Source organism: Rhinopithecus roxellana, chromosome 4 (genome assembly GCF_007565055.1).
Source record: "Rhinopithecus roxellana isolate Shanxi Qingling chromosome 4, ASM756505v1, whole genome shotgun sequence".
Lineage (NCBI taxonomy): Eukaryota > Metazoa > Chordata > Mammalia > Primates > Cercopithecidae > Rhinopithecus > Rhinopithecus roxellana.
Window position 1 is genome coordinate 169065648 of NC_044552.1, and position 22953 is coordinate 169088600.

General features: G+C 36.8%; 1 pseudogene; it reads right to left on the reverse strand.

The window, feature by feature from the left end:
* Positions 1-13625: 13625 nt before the first annotated feature.
* Positions 13626-15384, reverse strand: LOC104671796 (annotated as a pseudogene).
* Between the last annotated feature and the right edge of the window lie 7569 nt (positions 15385-22953).

Below are 22953 nucleotides of genomic sequence, written 5' to 3' on the forward strand. Positions count from 1 at the left end.
GGCTCATTCTCAATATTTTCCTTGCCATGTAATTGGCCTAAGTCTATGATTATCCGACTCACTCTCCATCCCTGCATTGTACACCTGCAATCCTTTTGGTGTGAAACTCTATTTTCCAATATGTCTTTTTGTCACACTATGGACCATATTGCTTGTTCCCACCCTTGGACCCATGTTCTGCCAGCCCTGCTAGGGAGGTCACAGTAAACCTAACTTTCTCTGGGATTTTGATTTCCCCCTTGGTTTTCGGCTTGCCTGCCACTGCCTTTACCCTCAACCCACGTACATGCACACAAAAATTTTTCACTTTATTTTCCAACTACTTGAGGTGTGTTACCTCCCAGCCAGAATCAGTGGTGGACTTGTTACAGGTTTTACTACACAAAGTCTATTGGGTGGAGGAAATATACTGAAGGCCGTTGATTCCTAGGTCAGTGGGAAATAAAATAAGGATTCGATGAAGTGGAAACTGTGAATATGATAAGTGGGAATAGAAGTAATCAAGGGATTTTGTTTTTTAATTTTTAAAATTTTTTTGTAGAGATAGTGTCTCACTATCTCTCACTGGGCTCAAGCTCAGTCTGGTCTTGAGCTCCTGGGCTCAAGCAATCTTCTCGTCTTGGCTTCCCAAAATGCTGAGAATACAGGAGTGAGCCACTACATCCAGCCAGGATTTTTTTTTTTTTTTTTTTTTAAGAGGAGAGTGTCAGATGAGGTAGGATAAGTGGTTACATAATCAAAGTGACAAGAAGACCCAGAAATGATGAAAGTACAAAGTGAGAGAAGAACTTACTTGGTGGAAGGTTGTAGGAACACTGGTCTGAATTTTTGGTGGGAAAACACAGAAAACAAGAAATAAATGGCGACTTCTAGTCCATTATTCTTCTTTCATTGAATTATTATGTCTGTGAGGAGGACAGATTGCAGGTGGTATGAGATAGTGGCACAAAGAGCAGATTCTGTATTCAAACAAACTCAGCTCCCCTGGCTACTATTATACGAACTTGGGTGGATACAAAATCTCTCTGGGACTTGGAAAGCAGACCTAGTAGTTGTAGCTACTTCTTTGAAATAGTTCTCTATGTTCAATGTCTTCCTCTACCTCCTAAACCCCCTGCCATCAGGATTTTGGCCCCTTCATGCCTCCACTGTTACTGTGGTCACCAATAACATCATGCCACCGAATGCCACACTCCATTCTCAGGATTCATCTTACTTGACATATCAGCTGCATTGACACAGTTAAGGCCTTCTTCCTTCTAGATCCAGGATTGTCCAATTTTTTGGCTTCCTTAGGCTACATTGGAAAAAGAAGAATTGTCTTGGACTACACATAAAATACACTAACATTGACGATTGGTGATGAGCTAAATGGCAAAAAAAATCTCATGATGTTTTAATAAAGTTTATGAATTTGTGTTGGCCTCATTCAAAGCTATCCTGGTGAGTTGGACAAGCTTGTTCTAGATTTACTTTTACTTTTTCTCTTGGCTTCAAGGACACTATACTTTCCTGGTTTTCCTCCCATGCCACTTGTTGCTGCTTTTTGGGTCTCCTTTTGCTTGCTTCTCCTCTTCTCTCCAAATGCTCAGTGTTGAAGTTCCTCAGAGTTTAGTTCTTTTTCTTCTCATCTACATTCTCTTCCTTGCCATCTCAACCAGTTATATGAAATTACATTCTATATCTATGTCAGACTCTCAAATTTTTATCTCTAACCCAGACCTTTTTCTTAAACTTCAGACTTACATGCTAAATTGCTAGCTGAAAAACCTCCATTTGGATGACTAATGGATACCTCAAACTTAACACATCCCAAATGGGACTTCTAGTTTTCTCCCCATAAAGTTTTCTACTTTCAGTCTTCATCCTGTCATTTAATAATGATTCCAGGCCAAACTTCTGGAGTCAATCTTTTATCTGCTCTTTCTCTTATATCCCACACCTAACTCTTCTGCGCTATACCTAATCCTGTTGCCTCTATCTTCAAAATATACCTGGTCACTTACTACTTCCTGTGGTCCCATTCCAGTTCAAAAGTCATCCTTTTCACCTAGATTATTGCAACGATTTCTTAACTGATCTACCCTTGCCTTACTGCAGTTTATTCTTTATAGAGAGTCAGAGTAAGCATAAGTCAGATTGCGTCAGTCCTCTGCTTAAAGCGTTCCAGTGACTTCCTATCCCACTCAGGGTAAACGCCAATGCCTACAAGTCCATCTTCTCTACTCCTCACCCCAAGTATTTCTCTGACCTCATCTCCTTTTTCTACTTTCTACCTCCCTTACTCATTTCTGACCAGTGAGGCTTACCCACTCAGTGAGGCTTACTATGACAATCTCATTTAAAACTACAACCTGCCCCCACCTCTGGCACCCTTGATCCTCCCCTTAAATTGCATGATCCTCCCCTTAAATGGCTCTATTTTTCCATAGCACTCACCACCTGCCAAAAGAACTATATATATTTATTTTATTTTATATATATAATTTATATATTATATATATAATTTATATATTATTTATATAATTTATATATTATTTATATAAAATATTATATATAAAATAAATATTTTAAAATATAATATATAAAAATGTATATTTTAAATATAATATATATTTTTAATATATATATTCTCTCTCTCTCTCTCTCTCTCTATATATATATATATATATATATTTTTTTTTTTTTTTTTTTTCTTAGAGAGACAGGATATCACTCTGTTGCCCAAGACAGAGTGCAGCGTGTAATCGTAGCTCACTGCAGCCTGGACATCCTGGCCTCGTTCTCCCAAAGTGTTGGGATTACAGGCATGAACCACCGAACTCAGTCTCTCTCTTTGTCTGTTTCTCCCTTTCTCTCTCTTATGTATTTATTTATTTATGAGACGGGATCTTGCTCTGTCACCTAGGCTGCAGCCTCAAACTCTTGGGGTTGTAGGCCACCACACCCAGCCTATAATTTGTTTATTTATTATCATTGCTATTTATTATTTGACTTTTCCCAGTAGAATATGAGCTCCAACAGGACATGAATAAAAATTGTTTGGTTCACAGATGTATCTCAAGCACTCAGAACAGTGCCTGACACACAGTAGCCATTTAATAAATATTTATCCATTTGAGTAACTGGATGAGGTATTGGTTTTTGAGTATTAAACAACATGTCCTGGAAGTCCTGGACTTTACATTAATGCAATGCTTGCTCTATAGGACTAAAAATGATAGTGGTGAGCAAATCTGTAGAGTAAGAAAACTTTCATGCCCTCACCTTTTCCTTTTCCAATCTCTTTTCCTCAATAAGCTGCTTAATTTTGCTTTCTTAAGACCCAGCTGGCCGGGCGCGGTGGCTCAAGCCTGTAATCCCAGCACTTTGGGAGGCCGAGACGGGCGGATCACGAGGTCAGAAGATCGAGACCATCCTGGCTAACACGGTGAAACCCCGTCTCCACTAAAAAAAATACAAAAAATTGTATTTTTTTAGTAGAGACGGGTCTCAAAAAAAAAAAAAAAATACAAAAAAATACAAAAAATTAGCCGGGCGAGATGGCGGGCGCCTGTAGTCCCAGCTACTCGGGAGGCTGAGGCGAGAGAATGGCGTAAACCCGGGAGGCGGAGCTTGCAGTGAGCTGAGATCCGGCCACTGCACTCCAGCTTGGGCGACAGAGCGAGACTCCGTCTCAAAAAAAAAAAAAAAAAAAAAAAAAAAAAGACCCAGCTAACCAGAGGCTCTATGGAAAGAGTAGAATAAATTTAATAATCAAAGAATTTGTATGCAGCAGAGTATTTATATTTTAATTATTTGATAGTGTGTGTTATTTTCCAAAAGCTTTCCATTTGAGAAATACAAGTAATTTGTCTCAAACTACATTTGGGGCCTTCAATGAGCTGAATTTAAAAAGACAGAGAAGTTTTTATGAACTCTATTAAATCAGATCAGTGGCGGAGTCTGATTCACTTGCAACAAAGAATGGCCTTAAGTATAAAAATATATTTAAAGAAAATTGGTCCAAAGAGAGTTCATAATTTTAAATACTTTATTTGTTGATAAATAGCCTGACAAAATTCAGTCTACTTTGAATAAGCAGATCCACAGTTTGACATCTTTCCTGTTATATAAACTGGAATAAATTCAGTTCAATTTCTTCAAAAGTAGGAAGATATATTAGGGAGTCACTGATCCATAACACGAAGAGCTTCTCTGAGAACAGTGATCTTCACCGTTCATTGGCTCTAATTCATTTCATTGAATTTTCAGTTATATAAGTAAAGATTCTAGCTGTAGATCAAAATAATGAATAAGAAAGGTAAGCATTATACATACCCATTGAGATTGTTATATTTTTGATTTATTATTGAACATTTCTTGAGACCTATTATATTATAAGCAATATGTTAGAGAAGTAAGATACAGCTCTTGGCCTCAAGTAGCTATAGAGAAAATTGAGATAAAATATGAAAGATGCTGCAAATTAAATGTGCACAGATGCTATGTAAACAAAGATGAGGCATGACTGCCTCTGATGAAGGGGTCAGAGAAGCTATTTTCTGAATTGAGCTACAGAATTGCGAGTAGAATATTATCAGGGACAAGAAAGGAGGACATTATGGGCCTAGGAAAGCAGCAAATAAACTCATAGAAAGTATGGGAAAGACATTAATGTGAATAAGTGGAGGGTGAGGGGTGGATTTGTAATTAGGAATCAGAAGATGGTATAACTGATGAATTGATTTGTTAGTTCTTTGGGGAAAAAAATTAAGTAGATACACTTGCATATAATTCAATCAAGAAGAGAAAAAAGCACATATATTCTAAATAAGAAAGTTCTAGAAAATAATCACAGACAAAAAGGACACACAAGCAATCTTATGAGATTACTTTGTTCAGTTCTCAATTCCATGTAAATAAAATTTGAAAATCTAGATTAAAGTGATAATTTTGGAGGAAGATATAATTTACCAAAACGAATTCTAAAAGAGTTAGAAAGCATTTTTAGTATCCTCAAAGATAATAAAAAATATTGTATAGCACTCAAATTTCATTTTTGATAAAAATTTAAAATAGAAATAGATGGATACTTTTATGACATAATAAAATATATCTGCTTCAGCACCAATACCAGGATTATGCTTAATGATGAAGCACTAGACCAAGTTGCATTAAAGTCAGGATTATCCACTGTAATTGTCATTATTTAATATCAAACTGGACATCCTAGCCTATTAGACAAAAGGAATAAATTAGAGTTATAAATATTAGAAAGGAGAAAATAAAGTAACCAATATTTGTAGATAATTTGATTGTCTTTCTGGAATGTTCAGGAGAATTGCTAAAACACAAAAACAAACACTTTTAAAAGCAATAAAGAAATCAGTAAGTTTTCTGGAACAAAATCTGGTTGTCATTCAGAGAACAAATAGAAACATTTTAGAAAAGATTATTTAACACAATTAGAAAAACTTAAATATCTAAGAATAAAGTTTATGTGCTATGTATAAGATGGATATGAAGAAAACTTTAAATGTCTACTGAAGGACTTCCAAAAATATTAACAAAACGTATTATGTACTTACATAATAAAACGAAACATCAATCATATCACTTTTCACCAAGGTATAATTCATAAATTCAGTATGATTCACATAAGACATAGGAATTGAAACTGGACAAGATAGTTCTCAAGTCTTCTGAAAAATACATAAAAATGAAAAGTAACGGGAAAATAGAATTGGTAGTGGGGGTTGTTAATAGTTCACAGGATATTAGAATGCTTATAAAGTTACAAGGACTAAAACAATGTGACAGTCATGTGACTAGACGTATCAATGGATAAAGTAGGAAGCCCAGAAAAAAAAATGTGTATGTTTATTACATACTTTGTATAGCAAATGATAGTAGTGGCATTTTGTATCAATGAGGAACATTATTCCAAGGTATAAATAATATTAGGAACATTTGGTATCCATCTGAAAAAGGTCAAGTTCCTGCAGACTTCATACTTTATATAAAAATAAATTCCTGATGTTTTATAGTTTGAAAAGTTGAAAAAAAGCCCACAACATACCACGATATCCCCACCATAAAATAAATGGGATATCAAAATTCGATTGTTTAAATTCAATTGTTTGTTTAAAATGTACATTACTGTGTGGTTAATGAAATGACTGAAACAGCAGCAAGTTTGCATAACTAGTTAGTTATTTTTACATTTTAGTTCTGGGATTTCAGCTTTACTATCCATACCCAAACTGGTTACAGTTTGTCGCTCCCTCATGGTAGTTGCTCATATCCACCTAAATATCGATGAGGAAGATTCCTGGTTTATGTTTGGCAGCAGCAATTCCAGGATGCTGGAGCCATTTTGTGAGCTCCCTCTGGGGAGACTGGAAGCAGAGAATATTTCCACAGACAGAGCTGCCTGCTATTCTCTTCCCCAGCTTTATTATCTCCTTTGTGCTTCAACCGACATTAACTTGGAATAAGAAATTCAGTCGGGCCGGGCGCGGTGGCTCAAGCCTGTAATCCCAGCACTTTGGGAGGCCGAGACGGGCGGATCACGAGGTCAGGAGATCGAGACCATCCTGGCTAACACGGTGAAACCCCGTCTCTACTAAAAACTACAAAAAACTAGCCGGGCGACGTGGCGGCGCCTGTAGTCCCAGCTACCCGGGAGGCTGAGACAGGAGAATGGCGTGAACCCGGGAGGCGGAGCTTGCAGTGAGCTGAGATCCGGCCACAGCACTCCAGCCTGGGCGACAGAGCGAGACTCCGTCTCAAAAAAAAAAAAAAAAAAAAAAAAAAAAAAAAAAAAAAAAAAGAAAAGTTGAAAAAAAGCCCACAACATACCACGATATCCCCACCATAAAATAAATGGGATATCAAAATTCGATTGTTTAAATTCAATTGTTTGTTTAAAATGTACATTACTGTGTGGTTAATGAAATGACTGAAACAGCAGCAAGTTTGCATAACTAGTTAGTTATTTTTACATTTTAGTTCTGGGATTTCAGCTTTACTATCCATACCCAAACTGGTTACAGTTTGTCGCTCCCTCATGGTAGTTGCTCATATCCACCTAAATATCGATGAGGAAGATTCCTGGTTTATGTTTGGCAGCAGCAATTCCAGGATGCTGGAGCCATTTTGTGAGCTCCCTCTGGGGAGACTGGAAGCAGAGAATATTTCCACAGACAGAGCTGCCTGCTATTCTCTTCCCCAGCTTTATTATCTCCTTTGTGCTTCAACCGACATTAACTTGGAATAAGAAATTCAGTCGGGCCGGGCGCGGTGGCTCAAGCCTGTAATCCCAGCACTTTGGGAGGCCGAGACGGGCGGATCATGGGGTCAGGAGATTGAGACCATCCTGGCTAATACGGTGAAACCCCGTCTCTACTTAAAAATACAAAAAATTAGCCGGGCGAGGTGGCGGGCGCCTGTAGTCCCAGCTACTCGGGAGGCTGAGGCAGGAGAATGGTTGTGAACCCGGGAGGCGGAGCTTGCAGTGAGCTGAGATCCGGCCACTGCACTCCAGCCTGGGCGACAGAGCAAGACTCCGTCTCAAAAAAAAAAAAAAGAAATTCAGTCAATCTCTATTTGAAAATGAGGCTGTGTGAAGGTGGTAACCCATTGTCAATGACATTAGGTTGAAGATAATGGTTTCTTATGAAGTATTGTGGAACTTTATTACAGAAAAAATAATGAAGGAGTTTAAAAAATATTCTTGAAATGGGGAAGATCTTTCTAACATAATACCAAAAAGATACTAAAGAGTAAAACAATAAATTAGAGTAACTTAATTAAGTAAGGCAGACCTCATTATATACAAAGTCTAAAGAAAATAACCTAGTGAAGAAAAATATTGGGCACTAAAAAAAATGGTTAATTTGTTCAACATATAAAGAGTATTTAAAAAATTTAAAACCAACAACATTCTGACAGAAAAAATTTTAAAGGATAGGAACACATGGTTTACAGAAAACTGAAAAACAGTACTCTGTGTGTGTGTGTGTGTGTTGTTTAGACGACAATTAGAAATATATTTTAGAGGAGACACTATTTCAATGCCCTCAAAGCAGAGTAAATACCTAGGAATATACTGTACATGATATGTGTAAGATTAATATGAAGAAAACTTTAAATCACTATTGGGAGACTCAAAAAATACATCAACTAATAGAAAAATATATTGCACACTTAGATAATAAAACTCAACATTGAATATGTCACTTGTCACTGAGGCATAGTCTATAAATTTAGTATGATTCAAATAAAAAAGAAGAATGAAATAGAAATGTATATATACATATGTATACAGAGACTCAACTCAGTATGAGTGAAATGAAAATTAAAATAGAACTGATATTTTATGTTTTACTTAAAAAATATACATATAAAAATGTTTTATCAAAACATACAAAAATACATTAACAGAAAAATATATTGCACACTTAGATAATAAAACTCAACATCAAATATGTTACTTGTCACTGAGGCATAGTCTGTCTATAAATTTAGTATGATTCATATAAAAAAGAACAATTACATAGAAATGTATATTTATATATGGATATGTATATAGGGACTCATTAGTGAAATGAAAATTAAAATAGAACTGATATTTTATGTTTTACTTAACAAAATGTACATATAAAAATGTTTCATTGCATACTATATAGGCACAAGTGTGGAGAAACATGAGCTTTTGTTTTTTTTACATTTCTACTGAGAATATAAGTTGAAAAAACCTCTATTTGTCAAGAATTATATATGCACATATTATTTAATCCAGCAGTTCCAGTTCGGGGGCTCTATTCTACAAATATAGTTCTTAAACAATTTATATATACATTATTCATTGAAGTATCATTTATAATTACAAAAGATTGAAACAATGTGTCTATTCATAGGGAACTGGTAAAATAAATAGTTGTGGATGGAATATTATGCAACTTTAAAAGACGATGGGTAATCTACATACTGACAGAATTTCCAAGATAAATCATGAAATGTAAAAAGCAGAGCATAGAATGGTATAAATAACTTACCTCTCATTTTCATTAAAAAACAAAATATGCATATATATTTTATAAATATATTTTCTATTTATACTTACAATGTCCCTCAGAAACTACACAAAAAAATTGGGAGCTTTAGTGTATTCTACATGTGGGACTAGATTGTTGAGGTTCAGGATTAGGAGCAATACTTTTCACTTGTCTTTTTTTTTTTCATTTTGAATTTTGACAACATGACCCATAAAAAATTGCAGCGTAAAAAGGGTTTTATTAGTAATACAGTTTATAAACTATTGATTCCAATTCAGATTCTTGATTTCACAAAAGAAGAAACCAAGACCCAGAGCAGTGGTGACAGAAAACTGCCCATCTTTCCGTAGGCAGGACCAGAGTTGCATCCTAGATTTTTTTCTGCCTCCTAGTTCAGGGTAGGATCCACAAAACATAAAAAAACAAAAAACAAACAAAAACTCATGTAATTCGATATTATAAAGAAAGACAACCAAAATCAATAGCATATTTTAATTTTAGGTTATGCTATATGGTTTGATACAATACATTCTGAAAATGTTGTCATCTTTTGTCCATGACAATGTTACTTATTTGACAATATTACTTATTTCGTGGTCTTGAGTAGCTCTCTTCAACATTAGTCATAAAAACTGAGACTTCTTTCTGTCTCACAGCTTCTCATTTGAGACAAAGATCTTTTATTTGTAAGAAGTCAGAAAAGATTACCTGTATCTGTGAAACAGCGATTTCCTCCATGCCATGCTGTAAGACACCATTTCCTTTAAGACTTGGATCTAAATTCTTCTCAGACACATCAGCTTTCCTTTCTTTTCCTGAATTATTTCCTCTCTGATTATGCCTTAATTCTATGTCACCTCAACTCTTATAACCATAATTAATACAATGTATCCTTCCGTTCAGTTAAATGTGAAGCTCTTACCATATTCCAGGCACTATGCTAGGGACTTGGGACAAAAAGGTCATCGTTTCTGCTTTCAAGAAACTCAGTTTAATCAGAGATACAGATCTACCAATTTAAAAATTATTTATTTAATACTTACTATGAGCCAATGACTGTTCAGACTGTTGGGAATATAGCAGTGAAAAAACTTACAGAAATCTTAATGGCTGAAAATTAGGAAAATTTGATAATGGAAGAAGGGGTTATTTTGATTTTCTAGGTGTCAAAATTATTGTGGTTATATAGAAAATGTTATTCCTAAGAAATACCTGATGAACTATTTAGGAAAGAACTCTCAAGACGCATACAATTCACTATCAAATGATTCAGGAAATAATTTTTTGTTTCCTAGAGTTCATAGTCTTCTTCAACAGGAGAAACACATTCAAATTAACCCTTTTGTCCCAGTCTGGTGGCTCCTCTGTAATACCAGCACTTTGGGAGGCCAAGGCAGGGGAATGGCTTGAGGTCAAGAGTTCGAGACCAGCCTGGACTGTCTCTATTTAAAAAGCAAAGAAACAAAAACCCAAATTAACTCTTAAATCTTTTTTGAGTTCTCCTTTGTGAATAAGTGGTTGTATTTGTGAAAAAAACGCACATAAATTGAAGGTATTATCTGTACTTATTTTATAAAATGTGAAAGTTTGCAGCTATATCTATTTCTGGATAGATGAAGCAAATAGTGACAGCATGTTAGCAATTATTGACTCTGCATGATGAGGGTTCATAAGATGGCTCATTGTACAAATCTTTAAACTTTTTTGTATGTTTGATACTTGTCATTGAATAAAGAGTTCAAAATTCTATCCACTGGAGTGTACATTCTCGTGATAGGAGACAAACATAAGAAAATAAATAAGTAAAATATATAACATGTCAGATGACACTAAATATTATGGGAAAATATAAAAGAGGAAAGGGAATGAGAAATGTAGTTTTAACAAAAACAATTTATAAATCTATATATTTGAATAATATTTAGAATTCCATAAGCACAATGACTGAAAGTGATTTCTACTGTGTGACTTACATAGAAAAAAAAACCCTGAGATGAGAATATTTGAGCAAGACCTTAAAGCATAAGTGGAAATTTGCTGGAACAACAAGTAGAGTGGGCGATGAGCTCTGCGAGGGAATTCTAGGGCAGGTTAATAGTAAAAATGAGTGGTTCCCACGCTCTACTAAAGAGATTCTGGTTCTAGAGTCTTGGAATCTGCATTTTTATAACACTCCCCATAATTCTAAGGTGCTCCAAAAATTGAGACTCTGTAGTGTGGAAGCAGGGGAAGCCTGTGGGAAAAGAAAGACTAGGAAAAGTGGTTGGAGGTATAGACGGTTGCTAGGCAGAAAAGAGACTTTATAACATGATAAAGATTTTGGGATATTTTCTGTAGGTATGTGGGAACCACTAAAGGTTTTTTGTTTTTTTTCTTACCATGAGAGTTACATGAGTAATCACATATGATTTTTAGAAAAATAATACAGATTGGTGAATGGAAGAGGGAAGCTACTAGAAGTAGAGAGACCAGTTAAGTAAGGCTACCCTAGCAGTTAACATAAACTTAACTGCTCTGGAACTTTTTAATAGAGATATTTGGAGGGAGAATGGGCAGATATTAATGATGATGTGAGTAAGAAGGAGAATTTCAAATCCCCTGATTTTGTAAGCCACTAACAGACTTTTAAAAAGTAGAAGACGGCTGGGCGCAGTGACTCACACCTGTAATCCCAGCACTTTGGGAGGCCAAGACGGACAGATAACTTGATGTCAGGAGTTTGAGACCAGCCTGATCAATGGTGAAACCCTGTCTCTACTAAAAATACAAAAATTAGCTGGGCGTGGTGGCACTCACCTGTAGTTGCAGCTACTTGGGAGGCTGAGACAGGAGAATTGCTTAATCCTGGGAGGTGGAGGTTGCAGTGAACCAAGATCGTGCCACTGCGCTCCAGCCTGGATGACAGAGCAAGACTCCCTCTGAGAAAAAAAAAAAAAAAAAGAAAGCAAAAGATACCAAGTGGAGGAAATAGAGAATATAAATTAACTTGCAGTTTCTGAAGAACTTTTGGTAGATGTGTATGAATTTATCCAGAAAACAAAAGAAAGTGCAACTCTGATGTTTGAGCAAGGGCTTGGGACCAGAAGCAGAAATTTTGGACACGCTAGTTTACATGTGGTAATTGGAGCCCAGGGCACTGGTCTTGGTGGGAAATGACACAAATGCTCACAGAAGATGCTGGCAAAAAAGTAAATATAAGCAGTATTTAAGAGCTGGTTGGGGGAAGAAGAGGCAATAAAAGTCACTCATTATTTTATGCCAAAGAGTTTAGCAATTCCTTAAAGATAGGACCGTGTCTTTTACTTCCTTTACATACAATTTTCAAGGTGTTAATGCAGTATACACAACAGGTATTTAGTAATTGCTTGGCAGGCTGTTGACCGGATGGCATGTGTAAGAATCGACCTTTTGTCTGTTAGCAATATGACCAGAGTCTAGATAAAGGGCTTAAAGCCTAGTATGAAAGGCCCATATTATGGTTAATGTATCAAACAAAACAAAAATATTAAAAACCAATCTTTCTGAGTTGTTTTATTCAGTACTAGAACTCAATCTAAAGTCTAGTTAAGTTAAAAAAATAAAAAAGGAAAAAAGACTATTTAGCCATAAACTCCTTTTTAAAGTGAGAGACATTTTCCAAGTAGCCTGAGAACTGCATGTTAGCAATTCTGCAGACATTTTACTCTTTTTCGCCTAACACTTCAGGCTCTTTTTCTCACACTACAACATTTGTCCTGATCACTTACAAAATATTTAAAAACATTTGCCTTCTGTGTATGATACCATTTATATAAATCTTATCAACTATTAATGCTTCAAAAATCATACTATAAACCATTTCATACCCTTGTAAGAAAAAGATATTTTCCTGACTACAATGACTTATAGCTAGTCCTAGCTTATTTTAGCAGCCAGGCTAATTGAATGAATGACACCACACACATTCTCTCTCTCTCTCTCTCTCTCTCTATCTCTTTTTTAACTTTTTTTTTTTTTTTTTTTTTTTTTTTTTGAGACGGAGTCTTGCTCTGCCGCCCAGGCTGGAGTGCAGTGGCCGGATCTCAGCTCACTGCAAGCTCCGCCTCCCGGGTTCACGCCATTCTCCTGCCTCAGCCTCCCGAGTAGCTGGGACTACAGGCGCCCGCCATCTCGCCCGGCTAATTTTTTGTATTTTTTAGTAGAGACGGGGTTTCACCGTGTTAGCCAGGATGGTCTCGATCTCTTGACCTCGTGATCCGCCCGTCTCGGCCTCCCAAAGTGCTGGGATTACAGGCTTGAGCCACTGCGTCTGGCATTTTTTTTTTTTTTTTTTTTACTTTTTAAAAAATTTTAGATACTTTTATTTCTCCAAATTTGTTACTTAGCAGTAGTGACTGAAATAAAAAATATAATTGAGTCCCATCTTCGTCATCATGGAAACGGCTTTAAGAGAAAACTGGTCAGATTAATATTATTGCTTCCCATTTTCAACCAGTAAATAGTTGCCGCTGATAAATTGGCAGTCAGGAATCTGTCAAGAATGCTCAAGATATGTTATATAATACAACTTGCCTCTTCACAGGGGGTAAAATCCTAGGAAATAACTTATGTGTACATCTTGGTTTCATCATGCAAGACAAGCACAAAAACTTGCCTCTGAGAACACTGGACCATCCACCCGTGGAAAACGCTTTGCCTCCTTCATCACAAGCAATCCTTCTCTAGCAGTCTTCCATCAGTAACCAAGCTTGCCTGTGTACATGATGTCAATTCCTTTGCGCCCTGATTGCATCATCATGTGGCAGCCAACCATGTCAAATGGATAGGAAGTCAACCCAGCAATGGCAGTGACAGTCTGTGCCATCATCCAGCTGATGACGATGTGAGTGTTCTTGGGATCCGGAAGCATTCCCTTTGCAGTGTCATAGATACCGAAGTAGGCAGCTCAGTAGATGATAACACCCTGCACAGACACGTTAAAGCCTTGGTACAGGCCCTTACTCCCATCAGATTTGTAGATCTTTTTTTTTTTTTTTTTTTTTTTTTTGAGACGGAGTCTTGCTCTGCCGCCCAGGCTGGAGTGCAGTGGCCGGCTCTCAGCTCACTGCAAGCTCCGCCTCCCGGGTTCACGCCATTCTCCTGTCTCAGCCTCCCGAGTAGCTGGGACTACAGGCGCCCGCCTCGTCGCCCGGCTAGTTTTTTGTATTTTTTAGTAGAGACGGGGTTTCACCGTATTAGCCAGGATGGTCTCGATCTCCTGACCTCGTGATCCACCCGTCTCGGCCTCCCAAAGTGCTGGGATTACAGGCTTGAGCCACCGCGCCCGGCCCAGATTTGTAGATCTTAACCAGGTAGTCACCGAGGCCTCGGAATTCCCTTTCAGCTCGTTTTACCCACATCGGCTGCTAGACGGGCAAAATCAAGAGGTTACATATACCACAAGGATGTGGCCCCAGCAGCACTGCCTGATGCCAGATTCCTTTCAAAGTAGTGCCAAAACTGGGTCCTCTTGTCCACACCACCCAAGAAGATCTGCTTGTATTTGTCTTTGAAAGAAAAGTTAAGAGCCTGGGTGGGGAAATATCTGATGACATTGGCCAGGTTACTACGCCAGAAGGACAAGACTCCCTGCTCCTTGAGAATATGGACCTATATGGTCTATAATGCCCTTGTATTGCTTATCTGCAATGATCTGCTTGCTGGCATGCTGCACCAGCAGCAGCAGCTTGAGCCGCTTGATGGGAGCTACTGCCGTCCTGGAGATGGCTGTGGCCACTCTACCTGCCAGGAGGTCCTTGAAAGAAAAGAGGAGGCAGGCTACTGCCAGACGGGACTGAGCTGGGAACCAGCTTTGACACGGGGGCTGCGGGTCAGTTTGAAACTCTTTAATTGTAAGTTGTGTGACCATTGCCTCATCAGACCATACAGTAAACCAGAGTGAATAAAAGACCAAAATTCTGCATGGATTATTAATTGAAAAGAGGAAAACTAAAATTATTCAAAGGAAAGATTAGCAAAGGTTACTCATAGTACAGCTGGATGACCTTCAAACCAAGATCATGTAGATGTGTTGAAAGAGGTGGGAGAAGAAAAGCATAATATTTATTGGACCTGATGGCATCTCACAGGATTCAGGTTCATAATTTCCTAAGTGACTCAGCTGCCATTGCACAATCAGTGCTCTGAAGGACCCATTTCCTCAAGACAACTCCAAAACACTAATGGTGTTTTGCTGACCTCTAAATTGACCTCCCTCTCCAGTTTACCTAAATACATTCCAGATTGCCGTGTTTACCTGATGGATTGACTAATTTCTATTTCATTAAAAATATCTTGAAAGCCCTTACTACACACACTGATTCATTTAATTTTCTTCTGTAAGTCTAAATAACTGTAGGAATCTGAGCTATTAGCCCTTCCCTATTTCCTGTGTTATTTTGAGCTTCTTCAAAAGATTTCTGTTTTGGTCGTGTGCTGAAAATAAATTTCAGTCAAATAATTATTCTTTATTCAGGAAGAGGCTGAAAATATGGGGAACTTAAAAATTAAAAGGAAAAAAATAGAGCAAAGCTGTTGTAATCCCCAAAGGCAAAAACTTCAATCCAGAGAAGTGGATTCCTTTTCAATTTACAACAAAAAAAACCTTGAGAAAATAAACATCGTGGCTTAGACAAGTTTCCATCGCTAAAAGTTGTTCTATGCTAAGAAAATCAAACCACAAGTATGTGTAAGAAGTGACAGGGGGACAGGGTACTGAGAGAATGAGTGAACATTAGTGAACATTCTGAAATTCATTTGGCCAAATTCATAAGATTTTGGTCACTGATACATAAATAATCTTATCAGGAACTAGGAAAAAAAGGTAATTTTATGCTTCCTATTGTAAGGATAGTGTTTCTAACTTCCAAGAACTCAGCGCTAAGTGGATCTTGGTTATGAATGATAATTAATGAGTTACAGTAAAAAGCATGAGTTGTATTCTTTTGTGACTTTACTTCCTTGGGAAATATGCATACTGACTAGCACTGTGTCTGTTTACTCATTTATCTTTCCTATGTTAATAAAATTTAGGATGTTGTCACTAGAAGCGAGCAGTTGGTTTGCTAATATTCCTTTTGGAAATATACTATGTTTAGACAAAGTTTTAAAACAATCAGCATCCGGACCAAACATCTGATAAACTATAAAGCAGGAATAGGTACTTTAATTTTAGAGTAACGATGACTTATTTCCTCTCATTGCAGGTCTGTGGCTTCATGTTTCTAGGACTCGATAGTGAGAGGAAAGAAGTTGCAACTGGACTTTGTACAGACTGAAGAACAATGCTTTAGTAAAGGAATATTATCAGAGTCGCAGTATCATTTAGTTTCTTGGTTTAAGGAGCCCAAAATAAGTTATAATTTACTGAAGGAGTTAACTGCTTCTTTTGTATGTCAAAAGTATGGTTTAGAAACAACTTATCTCTGTATTGGAGTCAGTGCAGGAAATCTGTGAAAGTTTGTGGATATAGTGTAGTAGTTTTTGATGATATTTCTGTAATTTGTGTTAGACAAACACTTCCAGGATATTTACATTCATCTTTTTTTTTCTCCACCTAAATGAACATAGGGGTTTCTACATTTGGCTTGAAGGAAATGAAAAACCATAAAACTACATCATTGCCCCTCTGTTTTGTTGTTGCTGTTGTTTCTGCATTCTTTTCAACTCTCCAATAAAGACTATTAACTGGTGTAAATGTTAATTTCTGCCAAAACAGTTATTGTGTTCATCTACATCTAACAGACTCTAGTCAAACGATTGTGTGAAAATTCTAGCCTCTATTGTTTCTTTATTGGGAAAGTCTTTGAAAATCAAAAAGGTTTTTATGAACTTCAAAAAGGTGTGATGGCTATTTGTTTGAACTCCTGTGAGAGAATTCTCCCACAGATTTGCAGAACACAGTGTTGTGATGTTAGAAACTCAAATGCTTTTCATACAGGATGTTAGGGCATGCACACGTGTCTGCTGCTGTGATGTGGGAAGCACAATACCTCCAGGTTTATAAGGATGTCAGCTATAAACAGGATGCTAAGTAGCAGCTAAGGACACAGTGCGTCTCCTAGAGGGAGGAAAGATCTGAAGGCATTATGGCAGTATTCTGCTGGAGTAAACATAAGAAACATATATTCAGATCTTTTTCCAAAGATGGTATATATGTTCTAAATGTGTCCCAAACATAAAATTCTGTTGTAGGCAACAGACTTTAATACAACTCTATAATATCCTTCAAATATTTCAAGCACAGGACACGTATTAGTATTTTCCAAGAAGTGCTTTATTTTATGATGACAAAAAAAAAAACAAACAAAATGACATTTGGCCTGCTTATTTCTGAGTTGCCTTCTGATCAAAGATAGTGAGAATTTATAATTCTCTGCTATAGATAGAAATAACTTTTTCACTAATTTAAATACAATGTTTTTTTCTGTATGCTAATTTTACAGGAATAGGTTGGGTGCAATGACTCACATCCACAATCCCAGCATTTTGGGAGGCCAAGATGGGAGGATTTCTTGAGGCCAGGAGTTCAAGACCAGCCTGGGCAACATAGGGAGACCCCAACTCTACCAAAAAATAAAAATAAAAATTAGCCAGGCACGGTGTTGTGTGCCTGTAGTCCTAGCTACTCAGGAGACTGAGGCGAGAGGATACTTGAGGCCAGGAATTTGAGACCAATCTGGGCAACTTAGCAAAACCTCATCTCTAAAAAAATAAAGAAATTTATAGGAATAAGTTTATATGTGTATATATATATATTAGATAAATATAGAGGCCAAGACGGGCGGATCACAAGGTCAGGAGATCGAGATCATCCTGGCTAACATGGTGAAACCCCGTCTCTACTAAAAAATACAAAAAACTAGCTGGGCGAGGTGGTGGGCGCCTGTAGTCCCAGCTACTCGGGAGACTGAGGCAGGAAAATGGTGTAAACCCGGGAGGCGGAGCTTGCAGTGAGCTGAGATCCGGCCATTGCACTCCAGCTTGGGCGACAGAGCGAGACTCCGTCTCAAAAAAAAAATAAATAAATAAATAAAAAGATAAATATATATACACATTTATTTATTAAATAAATGATATTATTACAAGGTAAAAATTTTTATGATTTAATGTGGTTTATATTGCTATAACCATTGATCTTATAAAGATTTAGATTTTTATCATTTTGGAAAGATACAAACTGAACAGCACATTAATAATTGCCTTTGGTTGGGAGCTGGATGCTCAGGAAATCCAAAGCAAGACAGTTTAGGCAGTAAACATGTTCTTTATCAGTTGTCTCTATAAAATTCTTATTAATAATAAATAATCAAAAATTAGCCAGGCATGGCGGCATGTGCCTGTAGACCTAGCTACTTGGGAGGCTAAGCGGGGAGGATTGCTTAAGTCTGCGAGTTTGAGGCTGCAGCGAACTAAGATTGCAGTGCTGCACTCTAGCCTGGGAAACAGTGAAACTCTGTCTTTCAAAATTAATAATAATAGATAAATAAATTGTGGTCTCTGCATTCTTTTAAAGGGCAGAATCAGTGATAAATCAATGAGGGCATTAAGGAATCCAACTTTTCAAAGAAATGCTTTCTCATCTCCGTTACCCCAAATCCTTATTACTATTTTGTGCTTCTTCTTTCCTGTCTCTACATTTTAGCACAGTAAGCCTCCCTCTGCTCTGCCTCCTTGCAGTGAAACTGAAAGCTGTCAGGATGAACTCATAACTCCACTCCAGCTCAATCTTACTGAAATCTCCATCCATATTCTTGTTTGATTCCCCCACCTGTCTTCTTGGCCCATCTACTTTCTGCTTTCAATTCTTGCTCCTTGTATTGAATTTTCTTTCAAATGCATCTTCAACTTATATTCAAGATTCTCTGATCTTAAAAGAAAATGCAAGTAGCAGCCACTTCTGTATTTATGCTCTATTTTGCCTTACTTCTTTCTCTTCCATTATGTACTCAAGTCCCACTCATTGCTTTCATCTCCTTACTGCCTATTCACTATGCAATGTCCTGAAACCTGGCTTCAGTGCTTACATCTGCCCTTTACCTTGGTTCAGTTCTCACTAAGGTCATCAGCCAAGCACTAATAGTTAAAAATCTGGATTAAAAAAAAAATTTCAGTCTGGGTGTTACTAGACTTTTCTGAAGCATTTGAAGCTGCTCATTACTCGTACCTTTAAGTTTTTAAGCCCTTTAGTTTGGCAACAACTTACTTTTGGCTCTCCCCCTCCCGCTCTTCTCTTGATTACTTTTTAGTCTTTTTATAGACTCTCCTTTCTCCCAGATTTCTAAATACTGACTGTCTTCCGGTATCTGTCCTGTGGTCTTCTCATTCTTCATACTCTTCCTGAGTTATTTCATTTATCAACCATATGTGGTCAACTCTTGTTGCAAGTGGACCTAAATACATCTCCTAGGTTCTTTTTAGTAGATTACTGTAGGTGTAGAAGTTTTGAGGAAAGTGGGAGTTAGCTACACTCCACTATTATTATCTTGTGATTATGAAAGCAAATCCCAGACCAAATTCTGCTACATGCATAAAACATTTATTATCTAAATATTTATTAGAATGTAATCACAAAAGAAACGATTTGTACAACCTGTTCTGCAAGCCTGAGGAAATATTAAGATTCCAGAGGTAGTGGTTCTGTCACCTCTATCATCAGCGTCTGACAATCAGAGTCCTCCCAGTTTCACAGCTGACACTCACCTGTGGCATCATCCATACGAGTATAGGCTATTGGCCTTGCTTGTTTCTTATCCTCTGTTCAAGCATTCATAGGGATAGAAAGGGAGTGTTTCTAACACACTGTTCATAGCTTAACTTTCACTGGAAGCACATTTCATAGTAATAATTAAAAATCACTCATTATACCAATAAATACCTGTTTCTAACAATTACTGTAAGAATAATCAAAGAATTGGTTTTGATGGAGATCCAGAAAACAAAATTGCTTATACTAATAGGAGAACCTCTGGAGTTACTATAAGAATAATCAAAGAATTGGTTTTGATGGAGATCCAGAAAACAAAATTGCTTATACTAATAGGAGCGCCTCTGGAGAACAGGGTATTTGAGTGAGAGTCAACCATTCCTCTTGAACTGTGCATGCTTAAGTAGAGATGGGCAGCATCTAGCTTATAGCTTAATCTAATTCTACATAAAATATCACACTGTACATGTGGAAGTGTTTGAAAGTCAATTATAAACATCATAGCAACTCCATCCCTGGGTTTTTATCTTCATCTCAGAACATTCACTCCAATTCCAGGTTTCCATGCAAATGGTTCCATCAAAAACTCAATCTGCCAGAACTGAACTCATATTGTTTCCTTTCCTAATGTGAGAATGTTCCTCCTTCATGTTTTCTACTTTTGTGTGTGCGTGTGTGTGGTGTGTGATTAATTCATTACCCCTCTTCCCAGACTCTTATACACATGTGATCACTCAGCAAATGCTGTCAGTGTTGGAGCCAAAATGCTTCAAATTCCAACTCTGTCATTTTCTATGTGACCTCGTGAAAGTTCCTTAACCTCTCTGAACCTCAATTCCCTTATCTGTGAAACAGTGATAATAACATCTGTTTCACAAGTTTAGGGTAAGGATGAAACAAGACAAAGGAAAGTGCCTAACGTAAGGCTTGGCATGTGATAAAGGCTTATTTATGTTCATTTCCACCCTTTACTGCTTCTTCCACACCGTTGTCATCCTTCATTGACTGAGTTTGTGGCTTTAAACTGATTCTTAATTAATTAATTCAGCATTCAATTAGTCCGTCATGTGCTTCAAAGGCACCTATGCAAGGTGTTAGAAACACAATTGTGACAAAATAGACATTGCCCTTGTTCTAATGAAGGTACTTCAAAAAAAAATTATTTGAAACAGAGTCTCACTCCATTGACCAGCCTAGAGTGCAGTGGTGCAATTATGGCTCACAGCAGCCTCAGTCTCCGGGGCCCAAGCAATCCTCCCACCTCAGCCTCCCAAAGTGCTGGGGTTACAGGTGTGAGCCACTGTGCCCAGCCTAATGAGACTACATGTTAATGGGGAAAACTAATATGTAAAGATTAACAGATAAATGATTATTACAAGACAAAACAAGAAAGGATTATGAAGGAAATACATAGGCAACTGAATCAGAGACCAACAGAAGCTGGGAAGTGGGGTGGGGTTGTGATCTGTGGAATGATGCAGTCTAAATGTTGTTTATTTCCTGTCTACAAAAGGAAAAATGCAGATATTGAGATTAGGTATTAGAAACTTTTATAGCAGTTTGGCATGGCTGTAATAATTGTCGTGTGTGTTAGATAACTACGTCAGAAGAGTAGAGGCCATCACACTCCTGTTGCTGGTGGTGTGAGCTATGTAGAAGTCCTATGCACAATAGAACCATGTTCCAACTCGGGATATTTTAGTTTGTCAACTGTAAGCCAAATGTGTACATAATCCAAAATTTATTTTTTTATTAAAAGCTAATTTAAATTTAACTGTAACTCTACAGGAAAAATTACTGCAACTGGTTACTAATGAGAAAGTAATTATGAATTTTGAAAATACAATGTCTCTTGTTTCATTTTGATCAGTTGAAAATGAAAATTTCTGCATGTACTGAATGATCTTTTTTCATTCATATCAGCATCCTCTAAGATGCTGTCTCTACTATTAATGTAATACCAATAAAACATAGAAGCAGTTAAAATATATACTATCTTCTGCAAGCAGAGTTGTCATCAATTCAACCTAGATTAGATCAATTAACAGGCAAAAAGCAAGCTCATTTGTCACGCTAAAAACTTTAAGTATTAATAAACACTATGTTTAAAGTGTGTTTAAAGGCTTTTATTGTTGGGAGTCACCATTTCACTAATAATTTTTGTTTAGTCATGATAGCAAATCAAAAAAGTTATGAGCAGAGTAGCAATTTTCCATATTTATGGCCTATATGCACACTTTTAGTGAACAGCATTACCATTTTTTATTGTATTTTGTTTTTCTACCCACGTTAGGCTTGTTCTTATTATATTTACTAAAACTGTAACCTTAACGCTTGATGAATTTAATAATAAAAAATTGGGACTTTATTTTGAAAGTATTTTTATTGCATTTTTCTACTAATTTACTTTTATTGTATTTTATAAAACTACTAGTTCATGATGAACAGGAAAAATAAATAAATCTAGTCTTTGCCAATTGAGAAGCAATTCTGTAGATGAGTGGTTGGGGAAAGTGCTCTAGGGAAGGAACAATAAAAGAATGAAAACTGTAGTTTTGTATTTCCAAAATGCCTCAAAAATTCATGCCTTTCTGTGCTTATTCTCACAGTTATGCCTTAGTTTAGTCTCTAATCACCTATAACATGGACATCCAAAAAACACATGATCCCTGGGAATTTCTTCGTTGTTTTCTCTTTCTCCTCATGTCTTTTGTTTCTCTTCTACATCTATCCTGGAAACAACAACAAAAAGAGACACAGACCCTTCTCTAAAATTATGGAACTGTTATTGTTTGTATAACTTTAGGGTATTTTTTATAAGCTGTTTTAATTTGTCAAGTTTTTATATATGTGTAATTTTTTAATGTGCACATGTATATCTGTGCTATATGTCTCTCTCTATATTTGTAGAAAAGAGAGAGAGAATGACAAAGAAAGAGAGAAGAACAGAGAAAACATCATCATCTCCTAGACAAAAGTGAAAGTTCTGTACAGGTATGAATTATACCATATACTCAGTACTTAAAGGACCCTTCACATAGTAGGTACTCAATAATTTCTTGCTGATGGCAGTGCAGTGGCAAGCCTAACAATGCATCCCCTCCAATTGATTCTCTTTTTCTGTCTCATTCTTTGCATAACAGTAAGTACAATTTTATTAAAGCTCATTATTTTTGTGGGGAAAAAGTT